We start from the raw sequence: 22,988 nt of genomic DNA on the forward strand, positions 1-22,988 counted from the left end.
TCCCCCATCTAACAAATGGGGATAAGGGTGCCCACCTGTTCCCTTCCCTGCCTGCTGGGGGAGTCGCTGGGGTGTTCCATCAGGGGAAACCAGGGCTGATATTTTGGCCGGGAGACAAGGCATCAGGTGGGGACGGTCTCTTCCAGGGACCCAGTGAGGGGCCTTGCGCCCCCCGCCCCCCAGTCCCAGCCTCAAAGGCCTGTGTGGGCATGAATGGGGGGATCCTGAGCCGTAGACGCTGCGAAGCAGGGCGTGAAATCTAGGCGCACGCGGAGCCGAGAAGCCAGGGCTGGGCCGACGCGGCTCGTCCTTTGATGTGCTTTTGGGGTGTGTAATTAACTGTAACTGAAATATTACTTGATCTTTTATGTGGAAAATCAAATTGTGTTGTGTCAGACATGAATAAATACACACTGGTCCGTTTCGCTGACGGTGGCTCCTCCCTGGCTCCCTCCCCTCTACTCCTCCGGCCCACCCGCTTCTCCACGGTGGAAACCTAATTTTTGCCTTTTAAACTTTTCCCTTTGTCTGGTTGTGAAAGGGCCCATTGTCCTGGGGGGAAGGGCGGCAGGGGGCTGGGCCCTGAGTTAAAGGGCTTGGATGGGGGTGGAGGGTCTCACCCAGAGCCGGCCTGGGGCTTGGGGCCTGGGGCTTAGGGGTTTAGTCTTCAGAGTTCCACCCTGTGAGGTTTAATCCTGGCCCCCTCCCTGGCTACGGGTGACCTTGGGCAAAGCCCTTCACCTGTCTAAGCCTCAGTTTCCTGACCTGGGCTCTCTCTGAGGATTAGAGATATACTCTGCAGAGCCCTGGGCAACTGGCCCCACCTTGGAAAAGTCACATTTTATAGCTGATGATGGATTTGAGGCACTGGCAGGTACTTTTAGACACAGGTGACCCTAAAATCACTCCTGATGGGTGACCTGGGTTCTGATGTTTTCCTCCAGGAAAGCCAGGGAGACACTGGGGTGAGGGTAGGGGGACAGGTGAGTGGTTAGGAAAACAGGCAGGCTTGGGTTCAAGTTGGGCCTCTGCCATTTATCAGCTGTGTGACCTTGGTCACACCTCGTGACCTCACTGCACCTCACCTGTAAAATGCGGATGACAGTAGCACCTCCCGCATTGGGTTGGAAGGTACCGTAGCCTTCGCATGTTCTATTCCACCTGCCTGGGACGACGACGCCCTTGCCTCCCTTCTCCTCCTGGCTGAAGGCTACTCATTTGTCAGGGCTCAGCTTAGACATCACTTACTTTTAGAGGGGATATTTGCTGAACCATCTGAACTTGCTTAAAGCCTTCTCAGGACTTTCCTTGTCCCCTCTGCCACCTCCAGCTGCCCTCCTATTACACTCCCCCCTCCCTCACCCCATGCAGTTAGTTTTTTATCTGACTTACCCTCTGCACTGTGAGCCAAGGAGGATCCCTGGACGTGTCTCGTGTGTCCTCCACCGTGTCCCAGGGCCTGGAACAGCATCAGGCGCAGAGTAGGCTCCCCGGAAGCAGTAGCTGCAATTATACCCTGGAAATGCCAGCTCCATTCGGCGCCTTCCCTGGTCAGGACTGGGACCATGAACCTCCTGGAAAATGTTTTACCAGGTCCCTCCAGGGAAACCTGGAGATGGGAGTGGGAACCAGAGATGGCCAAGTGAAAGCGCTGTGAGCTGGGGCTGGGCCAAATCAAACATCTGGGAATTGACAAAAATAAACAGTAGAAGAGAAGCCACGGCTATCACCTGAACCTCCAATATTTACCTGCCTGGGAGATCAGATGAGCTGAAAGAATGGTGCCATCCCGCTGCCAGCTGGGCAGCCTCTGGGAGTCGCATGGGGCTTTGGTGTTTGTCTCCCCAAGAGGAAAGGCAGGGGCAGAGCTCACAGGGGGATCCCCAACTCCAGGAACCTCATTGTACAGCTGGGGAGACTGAGGCCAGCCAGGGCATGACTTTCCAAAGGTCACAGAGAGGGAGACAGAGTTCAGAACACAGTTTTCTGTTTCCTGACTCCTAAATCAGTGCTCCTCCTCCTACCTAAGACCAAAAACAGCAACGATGAAAGCATTTGTATAACATACAGGTACCTTGATCATCCCTGTTTGACAGAGGCAGGGTCACATATGGCTTTCAGGGATCCTGGGCACTTTTGAAGGCGCCCTGGTGGTGCAATGGTTAAGCACTCAGCTGCTAACCGAAAGGTTGGAGGTTTGAATCCACCAGCGGCTCTGCGGGAGAAAGGCCTGGTAATCTACTTCCATAGAGATCACAACCTAGAAAACCCTATGGGGGCAGTTCCACTCTGTCATATGGGGTCGCTATGAGTCAGAAGGCAAACAACAACAGTCAACAACAACAGCAGCAGCAGCACTTTCGCCTTTGTGGGATCCTTCATCCATTGCCAAAAAAATTACAAATTCTATTTTACAAGTGTGTTGGTATAAAGATGAACATGTTAACTTTCTGTATTAAAACACCCTCTTTTAAAAGATCTCCCCCCGCCCCATTTTAAAAGAAATGAAAACATTTTCAAGGGCTCTGAAAGTATTGTGGCCCTAGGCACTGTGCCTACTGTGCCTGGTGGGTAAGTCAGCCCTGAGCAGAGGGGAAACTGAGCTGTGCACAGTGAGGAAATAGGCTCAGGAAGGCAAGGCCACTTGCCCAACGACACACAGCCCTTGAACAAAGGAGTTGGAGAAACTAAGGTCCAGAGTAGAAGAGAGGCTTGCTGGTTCCCTCTCCCCCAAAAGTGTATGGTAGCCTTGCTGGGCCCCCAGAACTTCCTCCTGTCATGAGTCTTCCTGCCTTGATGCTCTTCTGGACCTGAGCTGTCAGCCATGCTGGTTGGTTTCTGGTGTCTATTAGGGCTATGGCCTATAGGATGACACATTACCACCATCCCAAGAAGCCATCTCAGACGCTTCCTCCCAAACTTGGTTTTGGCAGTTTTGGGGCCACCTGCTCCTGCCCTGACTGGTCAGTGGGGAGCTTGGGCCAAAAGCCATCAGCATGTGTCCAAGCCACAGGGCCCTCTTAGATTGTTCCCTTTCCTCCTTGGTCATTGTAGGTTAAAACTTGTCCAGGGCTGGACCTCCTGCCCCAAGGCAGCAGAGGTGGTACAGGTAGCCCAACCAAAAACCAGACCTCTGCTGTTGAGTCGATTCCAACCCGTACCGACCCTATAGGACAGAGTAAAACTGCCCCATAGAGTTTCCAAGGAGTGCCTGGCAGATTCGAACTGCTGGCCTCTTGGTTAGCAGCCGTAACATTTAAGCAGTATGCCACCAGGGTTTCCAGGTAGCCCAAATCCAGCAATGAGCAAGTTCTTTCTGATAACATCATGGAGAAGGTCTCAGCTGGGCGCTAATATATCTTTCACACTCCCTCTGAGGCTTGCTAATCCGTTTTGTAAAGTCTGGGGGTGGGGGAGGGGTGCTGTGTTTTTTCTCTAAGTTAGCAGCATTATTTTGTCTTCATTTTTATGGTTCCTTTTTATTTATGGCATGTGTTGCTGGCTTCTCATTTAAGGTGGTGGTGAAAACTTTCCTTAAAAAATAAGTTTGTTTAGGTAAAAGTAGGAGGCTAATTTTGAGAAAAAGACTAAGTGGATAATCACCGAGAAGAGTGCGGATGGGGCAGAGATCATGTCGGGGCACACAGACCAGGGAATTTTAGGAAAACTGCTGGAGGCCACCAATATATCTGTGTTGATTTGACTTTGGGGTTCAGAGAGGGACAGCAACTTGCCCAAGGTCACACAGCAAGTTAATGGCTTGCAGACAGGACTCCAACTCAGGTCTTTGTGACTCTAAAATCTATACTTTTATTCCACATGTCATTAAGTTTGGGGGGGGCGGCGCTGAGGTGGAGGTCAGAGTCTCCAGGTGGTGCAAATGGTTGTTTAGCTACTAACTGAAAGGTTGGTGGTTCAAATCCACCCAGAGGTGCCTAAGTAGAAAGGCACTTCTGAAAAATCTGCCAGTGAGAACCCTATGGATTTATGTTCTACATCCTAGTTTGGTAAGTAGTATCTGGGGTCTTAAAAGCTTGTGAATGGCCATCTAAGATACAACTATTGGTCTTTACTTGTCTGGAGCAAAAAAGAAGGAAACCAAAGACTCAAAGGAGAAACTAGTCTACAGGATAGTTTATGTGAACCAATGCCTCATCTACCCTGAGACCAGAAGAACTAGATGGTGCCCAACTACTGTTACCAACTGTTCGAACCAAGGTCACAATAGAAGTACCCTGATAGAATGGGAGAAAAATGTAGAACAGATCATCAAATTCAAAAACAAAAGAAAAAACAAACAAACAAAAAACAGACTTACTGGACTGGTTGAAACTGGAGGACTCCTTGAAACTGTTGCCTTGAGACTCTTTAAACCTTGATCCAAAACTAATCCCTGAGGTCACCTTGTAGGTAAATGACAAATTGGCTCACAAAATAATGAATATCACTCGTGAGTACCGCGTGCCTTTAAAAAAGTCATCTATATGCGACCAAATGGTCAACATTTACTTTAAAACAAAAATGGGACTGTAAGGGGGCAGGTAAGCTGGATTAATGGAAGCAGAACAATCAGAATGGAAATACTGAGAATGTCCATTCGTTGTGAAGAATGTAGTCAATGTCATTGAACAATTTACGTAGAAATTGTTGAATAGGAACCTAAACTGCTGTGTAAACCTTTACTAAAAACACAATAAAGTATTATCAAAAAAACAAAAACCAAAACCCTGTAGAACACAGTTCTACTCTGAAACACATGGGGTCTCCACGAGTCGAAGTTGACTCTATAGCAACCAGATTTTGGCGCTGTAGAAGTCGGGACTCTCTTGGCGGACTGCTTCTGCAAAAAATTTTCAAGTGGTTCTACGTGAACACAATTTTGCCCACAGTTTTAGGAGTTTGGTGATTCAGGTTCTGAGTTCCAATTCTTCATAAACTGCCACCACACTCTCCATTACCCACCTTGTATGATGACGTATGTTTTCCCTGGCTGTGACTCCATCCTGAATAAATTCAGAGTGTCCCAGTCATTTGACCAGCCTTTTGATCTGAGGACCACCATGAATGTGGGGAAGACTAGAAATGGTCAGGGGGACACATATCCTTCATGTGAAACGCAGTGTCCATGTGGAAAGTTGTATCCATGTGGCCCCAGTGAGCAGTCTAGGGAAACAGTCTTCCTCAGTGGAAGGAAGCTCATTCTCATAGCCAGAGCTGTCTAGCAGTGCTGCCTGGGAAGCGAGCAATCTGTCCTTCTCTGGAGGTATGCAAGCAGAGGTTGGTGGCCTTGTGGTTGGAATTTCCACCCTGGGAATGAGACCACTTCTAAGGCTCCTCCTTTAACAGACACATTCCCCATTATGTCCACAGGGCTTTGTGAACACATCTCAGCCCTGGGATCAGTCAGAGAGGGTTCGGGGACTTATCTCTGCCATGCTTTTCCGGCCCCCTCCCTACTACCACACCTTCTCTTACCTCCTCACCTGGCTTGATTATTCTTTCTAGGACTTATCACTAGCTCACATTGTTGTCTGTTGTTCCAGTTCTCTATTGCTGTGTCACAAAGTATCCCATAATTTAGAAGCTTAAAACCACAGCAATCATTTACTTGGCTCATAAATCTGTAATTTGGGCAGGGCTCAGCAGGGGTGGTTCATCTCTGCTCCAAGGGGCATTGGCTAGGACAGTTTGACTAGGGACTTGAAGATCCACTTTCAGGATGGCATACTCACATGGCTGACAAGTTGACTGTTGGTTGGGAGCTTCTCATCCTCTCCATGTGGACCTATCCATGAGCTGCTTGGGCTTCCTCACAGCATGGAGTCTGTGTTCCAAGACCAAGTCTCCCCAGGCAGCAAGGTGGAAGTGCATGGCGTTGTTATGACCCAGACTTGGAGGTCACACAGCAAGACTATCGCTGTACTGTGTGGGTCAGACAGTCACAAAGGTCTGCCCACTGTCAATAAAGGGGCAGGATATAGGTTTTACCCTTGAGCATGAAATATTGTTGCAGCCGTCTTTGGAAAATATAACCTACTGCATCTGTCTATTTCACTGTCTGTCTCATTTGTACAGGGACCTTGTTATCCTCACTGCTGGATTCCCAGCTTCTGGGACCAAACCTACTGTTGTGAATTGAGTCTGACTCACGGCTACCCCATGTGTTACAGAATAGAACTGCTTCATAGCGTTTTCTTGGCTATAATCTTTATGGAAGTAGATCACCAGACCTTTCTTCCAAAGCCCTGCTGGGTGAATTTGAACCACCAAATTTTAAGGTAGTAGTGGCCTTGGTGACGCAATGGTTAAGCGCTCAGCTGCTAACCAAGAAGTTGACAGTTTGAACCCACCAGCCGATTTGTGGGGGAAAAACCTGGTAATCTGCTCTTAGAAAGATTACAGCCTAGGAAACCCTATGGAGCAGTTCTACTCTGTCATTATAGGGTTACTACGAATCAGAGTTAACTAGATGGCACACAACATCAGCCATGGTCGAGCACAAACTATTCATGCCACCCAGGGACCTTAGCTTCTGGAACAGTACCTGGCAAAAAGTAGGTGCTCAATAAATATTTGTTATTCTCATAAAAAGACCAGACTTAATGGTCTGACTGAGACTAGAGGGACCCCGGTGGTCATGGCCCCCAGACCTCTTGGCCCAGGACAGGAACCATTTCCGAAGCCAACTCTTCAGACATGGATTGGACTGGACAATGGGTTGGAGAGGGATGCTGGTGAGGAGTGAGCTTCTTGGATCAGGTGGACACTTGAGACTATGTTGGCATCTCCTGCCTGGAGGGTACATGAGAGGGTAGATGGGGTTAGAAGTTGGCAAAATGGACACAAACAGAGAGAGTGGAGTGAGAGAGCAGGCTGTCTCATTAGGGGAAGAATAATAGAGAGTATAGGTATGTGTAAGTTTTTATGTGAGAGGCTGACTTGATTTGTAAACTTTCACTTAAAGCACAATAAAAATTATAAAAAAAAATAAATGTTGAACATATAAATGGAGAGATGAATGAAAGGAGAAAAAGAGGTGGAGATATAAAAAGACAGAAAATAAAGAAAGAGGGAGTGAAAGAGACATAAAAGATGGAGAGACAGATAGATTTGGTGAGACATGGTCAGTGTCGGGTAGAGGGGCTGCCTATATCCAGTGGGATCAAAGGCATGGTGGCCTGGCGGGGCTCCAGTCTGGCCTGTGCATACAGGTCTGAGGTGCTGCAGATACCAGGGTTTACAGCTTGTGAACTGCTGTGGCGCCTGCCCAGGGAAGGGTGTGGCAGTCAAAGCAAAAGAAGTCTGTGTCCCACAGGGGGCAGCCCAATGTCCCAGGGCCCATGGCCCGCTGTAGTCTGGACTGGCTGTGGTGGCTGGTACAGGCAGCTTCCCCCCTCTAGCAATTTCTCTATGGCCAGAGTGGTGGCAACCAAGAGTAATGAAACAAAAGAATGTCAGTGACATTTTTCTAAAGAGGAAAAATGTGGAGTCTTGAGTCAAACTGAAAGACTTATTGGGTTCGCAGTGAGGCTAGAGCTCCCTTTTGAGAACAAACTACTAGATAAGGGGCACAATTGGGTCCCTGGTAATGTTCACTCCCGGCCAGGCACGACACCTGGCGATGCTGTTTTTACTATGTTGTTCACATTGATTTTTCTCTGATTCCTCAGCAAATGGAGTCTCAGGCATCTCCAGGGGTTGTAATCAGGGAGGCTGAGCAGAGGCCTGGAAGACAAGCGCCAAGGAAGCCGGGTCCCCGGGGACTGCTGGGCTGTGGCATGGGCTGGGCAGGGACACTGCCTGGGCACCATGGAAATAATCGATGAAGTCGATGCCCGTACCCAGCACTTTCCCACTAAGAAAGCTCCTCTCGCCCCCACATGCACACACACGTTGTTGTTGCTAGTTGCTATTGAGTCAATTCTAACTCACGGAGACCCCATGTGTAACAGAGGAGAACTACTCCATAGGGTTTTCTTTTCAAAATATTTTATTGTGTTTTTGGTGAAAGTTTACACAGCAAGTTAGGTTCACATGTGGCAATTTCCACACAAATTGTTCAGTGACATCAGTTACATTTTCACGTCAGCATTCTCTTTGTGTCCTGGTTGTTCCATAGGAGCTCTGGTGGCGCAGTGGTTAAAGCAACCCACTGCTAACTGAAAGGTTGGCAGTTTGAAACCACCAGTGGCTCCGAGGGAGAAAGAAGTGGTGGTCTGCTTCTGTAGAGATTTACAGCCTCGGAAACCCCATGGGGTAGCTCTGAGTCAGAACGGACTTGACGGCAATGGGATTGGGAGTCGTTCCATTTTCCTTGTCCGTATTCTTCACAGCAGCAGATCACCAGGCCTATCTTCCACAGTACTGCTGGGTGGGTTCGAACCCCCAACCTTGAGGTTAGCAGTCGAGTGCAAACCACTTGCACCATCACAAACCCCATTTTATTCCTGACTCTTGCAGCAACTCCATGAGGCTCACGGAACTGAAGGGACTTGTCCGAGGTGACAGAATCAGCCAGTGGCAGAGGCCCAATGTGGGCCTGGGTGTTCTGGCTCTCAGGCCACTCTGCCTGGAATGTGGCTTTCTTGTTGGCAGAGGCTTCTGGGTAAGGGACGGCACTCTGACCAGTCTTCTGGGTTTAGAGGCCAAATTCAGATTCTGTGCTTACTGCTCTGGAACGTGTTTTCTGCTGTGTATGGCCATTTTGGGAAAACTTGGTCTCATAGCGGTTAAGAGCTACGGCTGCTAACCAAAAGGTTGGCAGTTTGAGTCCACCAGACGCTCCTTGGAAACCCTACGGGGCAGTTCTACTCTGTCCTATAGGATTGCTATGAGTCGGAATCGACTTGACAGGAATGTTTTTTTTTTCTTTTAATGTCCATTTTGTGGACTTTCACGACCAACATGAATTTGAACTTCTGTGCTTTTGTTTTAGAGTGTGTTTAGCTGTGGGCATGAATTGAGTCCACCCTGTCAGTCATTTTAAACCCAAGAAAGCCTGTCTCCTGAGGTGCCACTGGGTGAGTTAGGACCACCAACCTTCTGGTTACCAGCTGAGCACAAATCGTTGGCACAACCCAGGGACTTTCTGCAAAGGCACGGAGACTTGGAAAGGAAATTGTCCCAGGATGGGAGGGGTAAGACAGCAGACACCGAGTCTTGTCCAAGGCTCATCTGAAGCCAGGACTAGCGTATCATCAGAACGTCAGACTCTCAGTCCTGGAAGGACCTTTAGAAACATCAGATCGAGTCCTCCATTTACAGCTGGGGAAACTGAGGCCTGGGATGGAATGGGGGATGTGCCCAAGGTCCTGGGATGGAAAGTCAGGACTCGTGATTCTCAGTCCAGCTCTTTTGTTCATGAGTGGGTTTGTAATGCGTTTGAAGCGGAAAGTGGGAGCCTCCTGGCCTAGGAAGAAACATGTGGGGCCCAGGAAAGGAGTGCATGTTTCCAGGCCTATTTAGACCACCGTGATTGTGTTTGAAGGGTGGAGGTGGGAGACGTACACATTGGCAATTTCCCTAGAGGAAACCAGCTGCCACCCCTGGAGAAAAATATCTGGGGCTGAGTGCTGGAGACTGGGCAGGTGAATGGGGGAGCAAAGGGCAGTGAACTTTGCAAAGATCTGCTTCACCTCTCCTGCCAGCGGCAGGCCCAGTCCTCCGGGCCAGCTACCGGCCGTGCCAGGATTAACCAGGAGGCCTCCAGGCTGGAAAAGTGCTTTCTTCCTGATCTGTTGCATTCCTGTCCAGGAGGGCCAGGTGGGGCCTCTGTGGCCCAGAGATGACAATACCGAGAGACGGGTTGCTGTGGAGCTGACGCCACCTCACGGTGCCCCATGTGTGTCAGAGTAGAACTGTACTCCATAGGGTTTTCGTTAGCTGATTTTTTGGAAGTAGATTGCCAGGTCTTTCTTCCAAGGCATCTCTGGGTGAACTTGAGCCACCAACCTTTCAGTTAGCAACCAAACCCTTTAACTGTTGCACCCCAGGGACTCCAGAGATGACAATGGTAACAATAAGAATAATTGCTATCATTGATCTATCATTTTCTTAGAACGTGTCATTGCACATTGTCAGTTTTACTTCTGTCATGGATTGAATTATGTCCCCCCACAAAAACATGTGTATTAACTTGGTTAGGCCATGATTCCTAGTATTCTGTGGTTGTCCTCCATTTTGTGATTGTAATTCTATGTTAAAGAGGATTAGGGTGGGATTGTAACACCCGTACCCTGGGTCACATCCCTGATCCAATATAAAGGGAGTTTCCCCAGGGTGTGGCCTGTACCACCTTTTATCTCTCAAGAGATAAAAGGAAAGGGAAGCTAGTAGAGAGTTGGGGACCTCATACCACCAAGAAAGCAGCTCTGGGAGCAGGGAGCAGAGCGTGTCCTTTGGACTTGAGATTCCTGCACTGAGATTCTCCCAGAAAAAAAAAAAAAAAACGAGCAGGGGAAAATTGATAACAAGGACCTTCCTCCAGAGCTGACAGAGAGAGGAAAGCCTTCCCTTTGAGCTAATGCCCTGAATTTTGTAGTCTACTAGACAGTGAGAGAATTAATTTCTCTTTGTTAAAGCCATCCACTTGTGGTATTTCTGTTATAGCAGCACTAGATGACTAAGACAACTTCATTTATTCTTCAGGAGTTAGGAATCCATATTCTCCCCATTTCACAGATGAGAAAACTGAGGCCTAGCCATTGGCTGGATTCAAACCCAGGTCTGCTGGCTTCAAAGCTTTGAGCTATTAAACTCCAAGTGTCATGGATAGCCCCCAGTTCCTGGCTCAGTGTTCTACCTGCTGTTGTCACGTGCCATCAAATCCTTTTTAACTCATAGTGACTCCATGTGACACAGTGGAGATGCCCAATTGGGTTTTCTAAGCTGTAATCTTTATGGGAGCAGATTACCGGGTCTTTTCTCCTGCAGAGCTGCTGGATGGGTTTGAACTGCCCATCTTAACCATTTGGGCTACCAGGGCTCCTTGTTCTACCTGTAGGTGCATGTTACAAGCCTCTGGCCCTAGCATCATTAGGGTGTGACTGGGTGTTCAGTCTCGTGGTCTACGAATGTCGACAAGGCACAGTAACTGCCCCCAGGTGGTTGGCTTTGTGGAAAGGCAAGGCTCCCTGTTAATACACTTTTTAGAACGTGGTTCAGGTCTGACTCCCCAGGGAAGGCTTCCCGGAGCCTCCCCTACCCACAGACCAGGACAGGGTGCTCTATCCTCCTCCCAGCTCTGGCTGACAATGGTTTGCAAGCATTTGCGTGATGTCTGTCTCTGTCATTAGACTTGAAACTCATGAAGATCACAGCCGTGTCCCTACTGAAATGCCTGGCACTCGTAAGTCCTCCATCAATGCTTATTCAGTACAGGTAGTCCCTAGCTTACCATGGGCTTCTTCTGTCGACTGCATCATAAGCTGGTTCTGAAGTAATTCGAATACCTTATTTTTTTCCATTATTATTGCTTTTTATTATCAGTATCTTTATAAATCCAACCTTTATTTGTCTTTCGGGGTTGGAAACATTACATACAAACTTAAGATATGATGACATCAACAAATTATGTGCTGCAACATATTACTAATGATCAGATTAAAAAAAAAAAACAATGGTTGTAAGTACAGTTCGTCGTAACTTGAATACTGCGTAAGTTGAGGACTACCTGTATTATCAAATACGTACATACACACGTACACACAGCAAAGTAAGCCAGGATAGGTAATGAATGGATTGCAAGGGAAAACTATTTTGAAAGGGCTATTATTTTATATTTTTTACACAAGTGAGCCACGCTCATTGTAGAGATATTAGAAAATCAATATAAGGATTAAAAAAAAAAAAATCACTCATTCCCCCAAGCAGCCATTATTACTACTTTGGTAAATAACCTTTAATACCTTTTAAGCTGTAAGGGCTTAACTCTATCTAGCAAGCACCATTCATATTGTAGTGTTAAGTGACTGCAGTTGTCCAGTGCACAATCTGAGCAGCTGTGTCTGGCAATCCTAGGAATATATGTGTGTGTATATATATATGTCTGTGTTTATAGAAATAACATCAAACTGTGTATAAGCCACTGCCATTGAGTTGATTTTGACTCACAGTGACCACATAGTGCTTGAAAAATTACATTTCTCACCAAAAAATATAGATGTCTTTTGTGTTAGCCAGTATCTCGTTAAAAAATTTTTAATAATAATTCAAAATATTTGATTGTTTTCAATCTTATTCCTTTTTAAAAAATACCACAATCAACATCCCTTTTGGGTATTTGTCTGTTCATGTTCTTGGAATAAATTTTAGATATTCTGAGCCATGGGGTATTTGATGTTTAAGGCTCTTGACATAAACCATCACAACTTTTCTTTAGGAAAAGTCGTACCAATGTGTTGTTCTAACTATAATGCAGAAAAAAAAAGGGCTAGTATAAGTTTGATAAAATGGTAGGAGGAGGAAGAGGGGAGAGGATGATGGGGCATTTGACCCCTAGCGGGTCTGTGGGGAAGGCTTTCAGTTTAGGAGGTCTAGAGAAGAACCCCTCTCTGTCGGTGAGGGCTTATCCTCCTGGCTTGCTATAATAAAGCCACAACATCCCACCTTCTACCTTAGGCTCTGCTCCTGAACTTCTTTTTGATCTTGAACAAATCATTTCCCTATTTTCTCTCCTTGTAAACTAGAAACATTGGACTAAATATGGGATGGCAAATAAGAGCATCTCATGATTGATTGGTAATGCCTGCCTTGGAGGGTTGTGTTGAGAAGATTGCCAAGCTGTCTGGACTCACAGTGCTGTGATCAATTAATAATGTCTGCTGTGAGTGTGGAAAGTGCAGTGGTGGAACTAGTGCCATGTATTTGCTATACCAGGACCAGATACTCTTACAGGTTATTAAAGCCTGAGAAAGAAGGGATTTTTTTCCCAATACTTGGTTCTTCAAAGGTGTCTAGATTTGAGGGGAAATTTTCATCCAGTTAGCCAAGTGCTCCTGTCTTGGGCTGTCTCATTCAGGCTGTATTTCAATGGAGCTTAAGAGGCAAACGGCATCCAATTTCTATCTTTTGACCCTAATTTACATCTGATGACACTGCCTTCAGCCTGCAGGGGGAGGATTGAGGATTTCCTGTGATTTCAGTATTCCATTCAGTTTTTATCATTTTAAGGTTCATGCGTTTCTAATTGTTATGAATACCATGGCAAAATTAATAGTTCTATGGTTGGTTTATTACATTTAGTAAAATTATGTGCATGCAGTGTTTGCCAAGAGAAGACGCGGCAGACTCCTTAATCATGTAAAGATGATAATTTAGTTGTTACACTTGTTGAAATGATGGGATTAATTTTTTAAAAGTTTGCAAACTGGGAGAAATGTAAAACATTAATTTCGTTGGACAAGCAAGTCGACAACTGACAAATCCTTTCAGCCAAACCTGGTAATGGAGATGCTATGGACCCAGTGGGGAGGAGAATCATCAAGGAGGCGTAGGCACTTCCAGAGAATCGGGACTGTGGGGTGGAATGTACTGTGTGACTTTTGGAGAGCCGTTTTCCCTCTCTGGGCTTTAATTTCTTATTCCATAAAATGGGCTAGTGAGTGGTTTCCAAACCGAGTCCTGCAGAGCCCTGTCGTTGTTGTTAGTTGCTGTTAAGTCACCTCTGACTCGTGGTGGCCCATGTACAACAGAACAAAACGTTACTGAACTTGTACCATCCTGACAATTGTTGACATGCTCCAAGTCCGTAGTTGCTGCCACTGTCTATCCCGAGCTCCTTTCAGCTTAGGAGGCTCGTCTTTCGGCATTGTGCTGGACAATCTTCTGCTCCACAGGGTTTCCCTGGCTCATTTTCAGAAGTAGATCACCAGGCCTTTCTTCCTAGTCTGCCTTAGTCTGGAAGCTCCACTGTAACCTGTCCATCATGGGTGACCCTGCTGATATTTGAAATACCAGTGTCATAGCCTCCAGCATCACAGCAACATGACAGCCTCCAAAGTATGACAAATGGTGCTGACAGAATGGTGACAGATGGCTTCAGACAGCTGAGACAGTTGTGGTACAGAGTGTTAGGGTTTCAGAAAATATCTTGGGGGCTAAAAGAGAGGCAGATGGGGTGAGATTTCAGCAGAGTGGGTATCAGTTTTGGAGGAGGGTGCTTGCCCGGATTCCTTTTTTAGGTTCCAGCACTCTGATTTCACCTTGGGGAATCTCTCTTCCATCACTGTCATTAGTCTATGTGATTCGGAAGGGGTTATCCCAAACCCTGACCCAGGATTGGCCAATGAGATCAGCATACTGCCCTGGCTATAGCGATTGGTTTGGAGCAATCACATGACTCAAGTCTGGTCAATCAGAGCCAGTGAGCATTTTTCCCTTTTTTTACCTTTGGTAGAACTGTGGCGAACAAGGCTCTTTCTTTCTTTTGAAGTGGCTGAGCCGGGGCCATGGAAATTTAGAGCTTTGGGGGTCATCTTGGTCGTGATTTGAGACAGTCTGAGAAGGAACACAATGCAAAGGAGAGCCAAGATATGCAACAGATTTCCAATGTCATCTTTTCAGCCCCTGGATCCAGCCATACCTGATGTCTTGAACTTTTTTGTTATATGAGCCTATAAGTTCCCTTTTCTGGCTTTAGCAATTCTGAGTTGAGTTCTTCTAACTTGCAAACCAAAAAGCCCCAAGTAACACAGTCCCTTCAACCGAAGCAGACCTACACGTATCACTTTATACTTTGAAATTCCATCTTTAAATTTTCTTTTAACAAAGGATTCTGTTTTTTTAAAAAAGTAGGACTAGGACTTAGGTGATTCTAAGGACTGTTTTAGCTGTTACATCCTGGGTCTTCATGGGTGATGGCATAGGTGTGTGTGTCCACAGGTGTATGAATTAGGTGCTGGGTACTCGCAGAGGAGGGAGGGTTGACTCAAGGTCGATGTCACTGAGATGGTACCATTTGAAGTGGATCTCAAAGAAATTGGAAGAGTTTTCCAGAAAGAAGGGAGAAGGAAAGGGGATTCCAGGCAGAGGGAACAGTGTGTGCAGGTAGCCTGGAGGTACAAATGGTTTGAAGGCATTTGGGAGAATACTGGATGATCTCGTGTGGAAAGTAGGGGATGTGTGTGTGGTGGGAGGGTGGGGGCTTGGGGCAATGAGGTGTACCAGCAGGTAGAGGCCCACCTTGAAGGGCTTCCAATGTAAGGATGAGGAGCAGGATTGTAGCTGGCGGGGACTAGGCAGCCAGGGTAAGTTCTTGAGCAGGAGAGGAGCAGGGTCCATTGAGTCCTGTTTGCTGGAAACAGGACAGACAATGGGAAATGACTGTGTCTGAGACCTCTGGCCCTTCTGTATGAGGCAGAAGGTGAAGAGGACCAGACTCTCAGCCCCAGAGGGGAGGTCCCAAGTCCCCACAGCCTGCATTCCAGAGCTGGTGGGACCTTACTATTCCCAGCCCTGGAATCTGAGCACTGCTTTGAGGCGGGGACCCGGGAGGCTGCTTGATGGAAATCTGGGAGAATGGAGAAGGAACTCTTGACTTTCTGGGTCCATACAACTGGGTGTGATTTACAGGGATGTTGTCCTGTTTCCCAGAAGAAACCAATCTTTTCCCACCACAGTGGAGACTTTCTCGGAACCAGAAGATATTATAGAAATGCTTGTAATTTCCGAGGGGGCTGTTCTCTTTTCTCCTGAGGGCTCCTCCCTGAGTCCACCATACAAGCTGTGTTAAGTTATACGTTAGGGGACTTTTACCCACACTGTCCAGCTTTCTAGATCACCCCCACTCTGGCTGGCCCTTTCTGGGTTTGCATGTCACCGTGGCTGATGCCGCCAAATGACCTCAGTCAGCATTTGCCCCCAGCCTGATCTCTTTGCCCAGATAGGGCCTCCGAAGCTGGCAAGTCATGGCTAAGATGGGAAGGGAAGGGGAGGCAGAAGGAAGAAGGGAGAAAGGTGGGAAAGACTGGTGTTTAATTCAAAGACAGAGCAAATGGAATGATAGCCACGAAGGACAGAGACCATAATAATAACCAGGCGTTCTAACAACACCTTATCTTACTGAATGCAGACTACAGCTCTGGGAGGCAGGTACTTTTACTATTCTCATTTTAGAGATGGGGAAAGTGAGGCTTAGGGGGCTGAAGGCAAGGGCCTGAGATTCCAGCCCCACTTACACACCCTCTTACACTGTTGAAGATCTCTCTCCAGCAGAGATGGGGTCAGGGTCACGCGGAGACAGGGGCCTGGCCGACTTGACCTCAAGCACCTTGTCTGACGACCCGGGGCAGTGTTGGCTCACAGCTGATCATGCCCTTCAAACAGTGGCATTTTCCTTTCCCCTCCCCATGGGGCCTGGGAACGTAGCATCAGTTTAGATAAAGTGAGCTGTCTGGTCGCCTCCCCTCCCCAAGTTGGGGCTTTCCCTCCAGATCTCAGCTAGTTTTAGCAGCAGCAAGAGCAGCGATCACAACAGCAGGGAACAGGGCTTGTGCTCCTACATGTGTGCCTGGCGCAGAGCCAGGGCCCTGTGTCACGATCTCATCAAATCCCCATCACATCCCAGTGAGGTATGATCAATATCACTATTTTACAGAATCATGAGACTAAGGTTCAGAGAGGCTGAGTGACCTGCCCAAAGATGCACAGCAGGCAGCAGCTGAGTTGGAGGAGAAGCAAGGGGCTCACCCTTGGTCATGGAAGTCTTTCACCTCCCCTGTCCAGAAATCAGCTTGGCCAGAAGGGCTGGAGGTAGTAGGTTCACCCTGCATTCACCCTCCAGTTGACTTGCCATTGCCCAGGACTTTCCAGACCTTGGAGGGGTGTGGTGTCACCCAGGGGGCCAGCGCCTGCTTCTTAGGCCCCTGCAGACAGGACTCCCAGCATTGGTGGCACTGGATACTCATCCTGTCTCTGGCCTGACACGGCCACAATCTGAGTGACCACCCCGGGCCACACTTAACACAACTCAGCTTTACCCAGCCTGGCCCGAATCGGACACCCGTGATTTATGTGGAAACAAGCCACTGTGTATGTTTAATCCTGAGGATGGGGTGACCACAGCCTCCACCTGATTTATGAGGCTGTCGTCTCTTTATATGAAAATCACTACCTGAAAATATTCCAGGCCTCCTAGTATTGACGGAGTCAGGCCATTTGCTTGCGCGGCATTGAGAGAAAAGGGGATTCCCTCGTTTGGCCTCTGCTGAGGGCTGCGGTGGAGGCTGCCTGGATGGCAGAAGATGCGCACACAGGAAAACCCACACCTTCCCAGGACTCACGTACTCACGTACCCAGCCCCAGCTCATGCTTACACATGTGTGTATACACTTCGCAGGCATATCCACACACATATACATACACATGCATGTGCAAAGGTGGGCACACAGTCCCACTCAGGTGCACTCATGCTTGTTGTACCCTGCCCCAGCTCATGCGCACACATATGTATGCTGCGGTCATGCCCACACGTAATACATCTGAACGCACAAACCCATACACAAGTGCACTGGAATGCACCCAGTCACACTCCTGTGTGACTGTGCATGTACCCAGCCATAGTGCATATGCACGTTTGTGTACACAGGTATAAGCACACACACACACATGCGTGCATACACCCAAACCACACATACCCTCATCTGTGCTTGTCCGAACTTCAGGCACGCCCACACGTGAGCACGGTGCTCCTGCGTGCATACGCACAGACACCTATGTCCCTCTAATGCGTGTACACATTCATACACATGGACAGTTTGATGCCACACACCCTGCCCCAGCCCCAGGCTGCACTCCTCCACAATTGGCCTGCAGGTCTGCAGAGAACCTGAGTGAGGAGACACATGGGCCTGGGTTCGAATTCTGACTCTGCTCCTTCCCAGCTGTGCGGTTTGGGGTAGATATTTAACTCTCTGGGCCTCAGCTTTCTCATCTCAGAATGGCTGTGAGGCTAAGGGAGGTATCTTAGTGCTGCTATAACAGAAATACCACAAGTGGATGGCTTTAACAAACAGGAGTTTATTTTCTCAGTTTAGGAGGCTAGAAATCTGAATTGAGGGCACTGGCTCTAGGGGAAGTCTTGCTCTCTCTGTCCGCTCAGGAGAAAGGTCTCTGTCTCTTCAGCTTCTGCTTCCTGGTTCCTTGGAGAGCTCCATGTGTCTTGGCATTGATCTTACCCCATCTCTGCTTCCTAGCTTGCTTAATTTCTTTCTATATCTCAAAAGAGATTGACTCAAGATATACCCTACACTGAACTTGCCTCATTAATATAACAAAGACAACCACTCCCAAATGGGATTATAACCACAGGCATAGAGGTTAGGATTTACAACACCCATTTTGGGGGGACACATTGCAATTCATAACAGGAGGCAACATCAATAAAGAACCTGGTATAGAGGAAGGCTTAGGAAATGGTGACCCTTACAGCCAGTGGCTGGATCCCCAGGAGCAGTGACATTGAATGGTGGCACTGAGTCTCAGCTTTGTCTTCCAGGCTTTTCCAGACCAGATCTCTGCTGTCTCCTCTAGGTCCCATGTTCCAGCCATCTAGAACCATTTAGGGTTCCCTGAGCCTATTAGGGAAACCCTGGTGGTGTAGTGGTTAAACGCTACGGCTGCTAACCAAAGGGTTGGCAGTTCAAATCTACCAGGCGCTCCTTGGAAACTCTATGGGGCAATTCTACTCTGTCCTATAGGGTCGCTATGAGTCGGAATTGACTCAATGGCACTGGGTTTGGTTTTTGGTTTGGAGCCTATTAGGCATTTCAGGCTTCTGGGATTTTAACCATGTTATGCCCACTGCCTGGAGTGCCCTTCCCTACATCTCTCCAGAAAACTCCTACTCATTCTGCAAAACCCAGCCTAGGAGGTCCTCCAGGAACAGCCCCACCCCGTGCACTCCCACTGGCTCTGGCACAGCACCTGTTTATTTGCCTGTCTCTCTCCCTCGTCAATCTCTAGTGCCTGGTATCTAGTAATTACTCATCCAGTCACGCTGCCCTTTGATGGGAGTTTAGCAAAGGAATCAGCTGAAGGAACCCAGCAAGTGGGCGTCTGGAGCCTGGTACTCTCAGGACGCTGGTGTTCTTTTCATGTCTGTTGAATTATAGAACTGATGATAAGAGTAATAGTTGACACTGGTAGCTTCATGCTGGGCCCTGCGCTAAACAACATGTCTTCACTCTCTCATTAAAAGCCCCACCTCCATGAGGTAGGAACTGAGGTGAGCCAAGAAAACCCTGTGGGGCTGTTCTATTTTGTCACAAGGGGTCACTATGAGCAGGAATCAACTTGATGGAACTCAACAACCACAACAAACTGCAAACTACTTTGCCTGAACCAAATTCATATCTTGACCACCCTTTCCAGGGGGCAGCCTGGAAGGGGGAGGAAGGATCCGGGTCTTAGTATTAGAGATCTGGATTTGAATCCTGCCTCACTTTGGTTGTTGTGAGGGGCTGTTGAGTCAGCCCTGACTCATGGTGACCCCATGAACTATAAAACAAAATGCTGCCCAATCCTGCACCATCTCCACGATCAGTCGCAGATCGCCAGGCCTTTCTCCCTAGCCTGTCTTAGTCTGGAAGCTCCGCTGAAACCTGTTCAGCATCACAGCGCCATGCGAACTTCCATCGACAGACGAGTGGTGGCTATGCACGAGGTGCGTTGGCTGAGAACCGAACCCAGGTAAAAATTCCACTACTGAACTGCCACTGCCTCATCCTGCCTCACTAGCTATGTGATATTGGGTGCCACTTGGAGCCTCAGTTTCCTCCTCTGAAAATGAATCAAATGCTGCTGAGAATCTAGAAGGGCAGACAGACGTGGATGGCAGTGATTGCGCTCGGTATGAACGACATGCCACGGATTAGAGAAGAGTAAGCCTAGGATTTTGTGAGGATGAAGCCAGTGAGTGACTCGGGAAGCCATGCTGGGTAAACAGTAGGCACTCACTAGGATCAGCTCACGGCTGATCTTGAGGCCTGAGAAATATCTCTCAGGGACTCCCCAAAAGAGGTCGTGGTGTGATGGAGCAGCAAGAGGGAACGAACATGCTGGGCAGAGGGAACAGCATGTGCGAAGGCATGGAGGTGGGCAGAACCTGGGATTGGCGAGGGACTACGGCAGGTGCTGGGTGACAGGGGAGGAGGGGAAGTGGTGCAGGCAGTGAGGCTGGGGAGGCCAAGGAGAGGGGGCTGGCTGTCACATAGGGGAAAGACGTGATCAGTGTCCACTTTTCTTTCTCTTCAATTTTTGTATTCAATTCCTTTATACGCTACTCAACTCATTGCTGTCTGGTCAATTCTGACTCATTGTGACCCTACAGGACCGAGTAGAACTGCTCCATTGGGTTTCCAAGGCTGTAATTTTTATGGAAGCAGACTGCCACATCTTTTTCCCATGGAGCTGTGGAGTGGGATCGAACCACAGACCTTTTGTTTAGCAGCTCAGCGTTTAACCACTGAGCCACCAGGGCTCCTTATATACATCTGTAAACATAGTGGCACCGTATGTTTCTTAGGTGTTGACAAATTTGTTTCATTTTATCTTTTTTCTTTTTGGTTTCCTAAACCCCCTCCTCCTGTCTCAGACTTCCTCCCAACCAGGTCCATCCAAGGTAACAACCTAGTCTTCATTCTCCCATAACCGTCCTTGTTGTCCCATGCTCACTTGCTTCATCAGATACCAGAAACCAGTTGCCATTGATTGGACTTTGGCTCATGGTGACCCCATATGTTTCAAAGTACAGCTGTGCTCCATAGGGTTTGCAATGGTTGATTTTTGGGAAGTAGATCACCAGGCCTTTCTTCCAAGGTGCCCCTGGGGGGACTTGAACCTCCAACCTTTTGATTACCAGCCAAGTGCGTTAACTGTTTGCATCACCCAAGGCTTCATCAGATCCAAATACATACAAACCCGTCTATGAAGTTTAGTGGCTGATGTTCCGTTGACAGCAGCAGGAGCGTCTCCCACACTCTTTTCCTCACCTTGCTTTTCCCACTCCAATCTTCTAGAAATCTCTTGAGCCAGCCACCAGAGCGCTATTGACTCTTTTCAAGAGTTGCGTAATATTCCGCAGCTGTAAGCATTCTTGAGCACACTACCCTGAGTGCTGTGCTTTCGTTTCTGGGGGAGAGCTTCCCAGGAGAGGGATTGCTAAACTGTAAAGCCAAGTTTACACTTTACACTCTCAGAGATGCAGCATGACTGCTTTTCTAAAGGCTCTGACACTTTACCAAGAGGCCATTTTCTTCCCAGACTAATGGGGGCCGTTGTTTCCAATCTGATGAGAGTCAGGGATTTGGGCTTTTTACCACTCTTTCTGGCTTCAGAGTGGAGAATAAATTAGGGGACCAAAATGCAATTATAAGGTTGATGATTTGATGGATACCTGTCTCCTCCCCATCCCCAGATTGAATCCATGAGGGTAGAGTCTGGTCTATCTTTTTCACCAGTACCTGGCCCATGGCACAAAGCAGGTGCTTAATGACTATTGGTTGAATGAATGGAGGGGTCAGTGGATGAGTGGGAGGTGGCTGTGTGAGCAGGTGGCTGGGTGGCCGTGGGGCTGTGTGGCTGGGTGAGCGGGTGAATAGATGGGTGTGTGGGTGGGTAGATAGGTGGCTGGGTGGGCAGGTTGGCTGGATGGTTGGGTGGGTATAGGTGGATGGATGGGTGGGTGGAGGGATGGGTAGATGGGTTAGTGGGTGGGTAGATAGCCAGATGGGTAAGGGAGCAGTTGGTGTGTGCGTGGGTAAGTGAATGGGTGGCTGGGTGGGTGGATAGATAGGTAGGTGGCTACGTGGCTAGGTGGCTGGATGAACGTAGGTGGATGGATGGGTGAGTAGAAGAACGGGTGGATGAGGAAGTAGGTGAGTGCATAGATACATAGGTAGGCGGGTGGATAGGTGGATGGGTGGGCGTGTGGGTGGGTGGCTGGGTGGATGAGTGGATGGGTGGGTAGAAGGAAAGATACTAGTCACCGTCAAGTCGATTCCGACTCATAGTGACCCTATAGGACAGAGTAGAACTGCCCCACGAGTTTCCAAGGACCCCTGGTGGATTTGAACTGCGAACCTTTTGGTTAGCAGCAGTAGCTCTTAACCACTATGCCACCAGGGTTTCCAGAAGGAAGGATAGCAATGTGCTTAGTCGAATGGATTCTGAGAGCAGTGGCCTGATTTCTGGGGGTTCCCATCTAGTTCCTGTTCTGGCTGTGAACCAATAAAAAAAATTAGTAAATTATCAGTTCCTCCCTTCCCACCAGGAATTGTGGCACGACACTTAATTGACAGGGAGTTGGGAAAATGTATGCCTGAGAGAATTCATGAGCAGCTGTGAGAGAGTGGACAGAAGGATTTCCCTCGCCTTGCCCAGCAGGCGCCAGCTTGAGACTGGTAGGGTCCAGCACCAAGCACGGGCATCCCCTGCCCAACCCCCAGACACCATGGCTAGGGCACAAAGAGGAGAGGTCTGTTGAGGATTGGACATGAGGCTCGGCTTGGAGGGCCCAGCTCTGTGATGAGAGGCTGGAGAGATGCCTCTTCCCAAGACTTGATAACAGAAACCAACATCAGCTGAGCACTTTCTGTGTTTCAGGAGCTGTGCCCAAAAGGAATCATCTCATCACATCTGCACAACAACCACATGGGTAGCTGCTATTATCATTGCCATTTTACAGATGAGGAAACGGTGGCTCAGAGAGGTTCAGACTTTCATCTAAGGTCACACAGTGAGGATGTGAGGAACTAATTAAGCCTCAGCCACTGCTTTCATCCACTGCTTGTTGCCCCTTCTTGAGACCTACCTGGGGATGTCCCACCTCTGCAGAAGGAAGTCGGCCCTTCCCCACTTCACATTCTGGACTCAATTGACCTACTCGACAGCCTCAAGGGATCTCCCAAGACCCAGGCTTCTTCCAGCCTCTTCCTGCCTCCTCTGTGCTCTGGAGGGATGTTGTTAGCTGCTGTCAAGTTGACCCCCAGCTC

This window comes from Elephas maximus, chromosome 22, assembly GCF_024166365.1.
Source record: "Elephas maximus indicus isolate mEleMax1 chromosome 22, mEleMax1 primary haplotype, whole genome shotgun sequence".
In the NCBI taxonomy this organism is placed as follows: Eukaryota; Metazoa; Chordata; class Mammalia; order Proboscidea; family Elephantidae; genus Elephas; species Elephas maximus.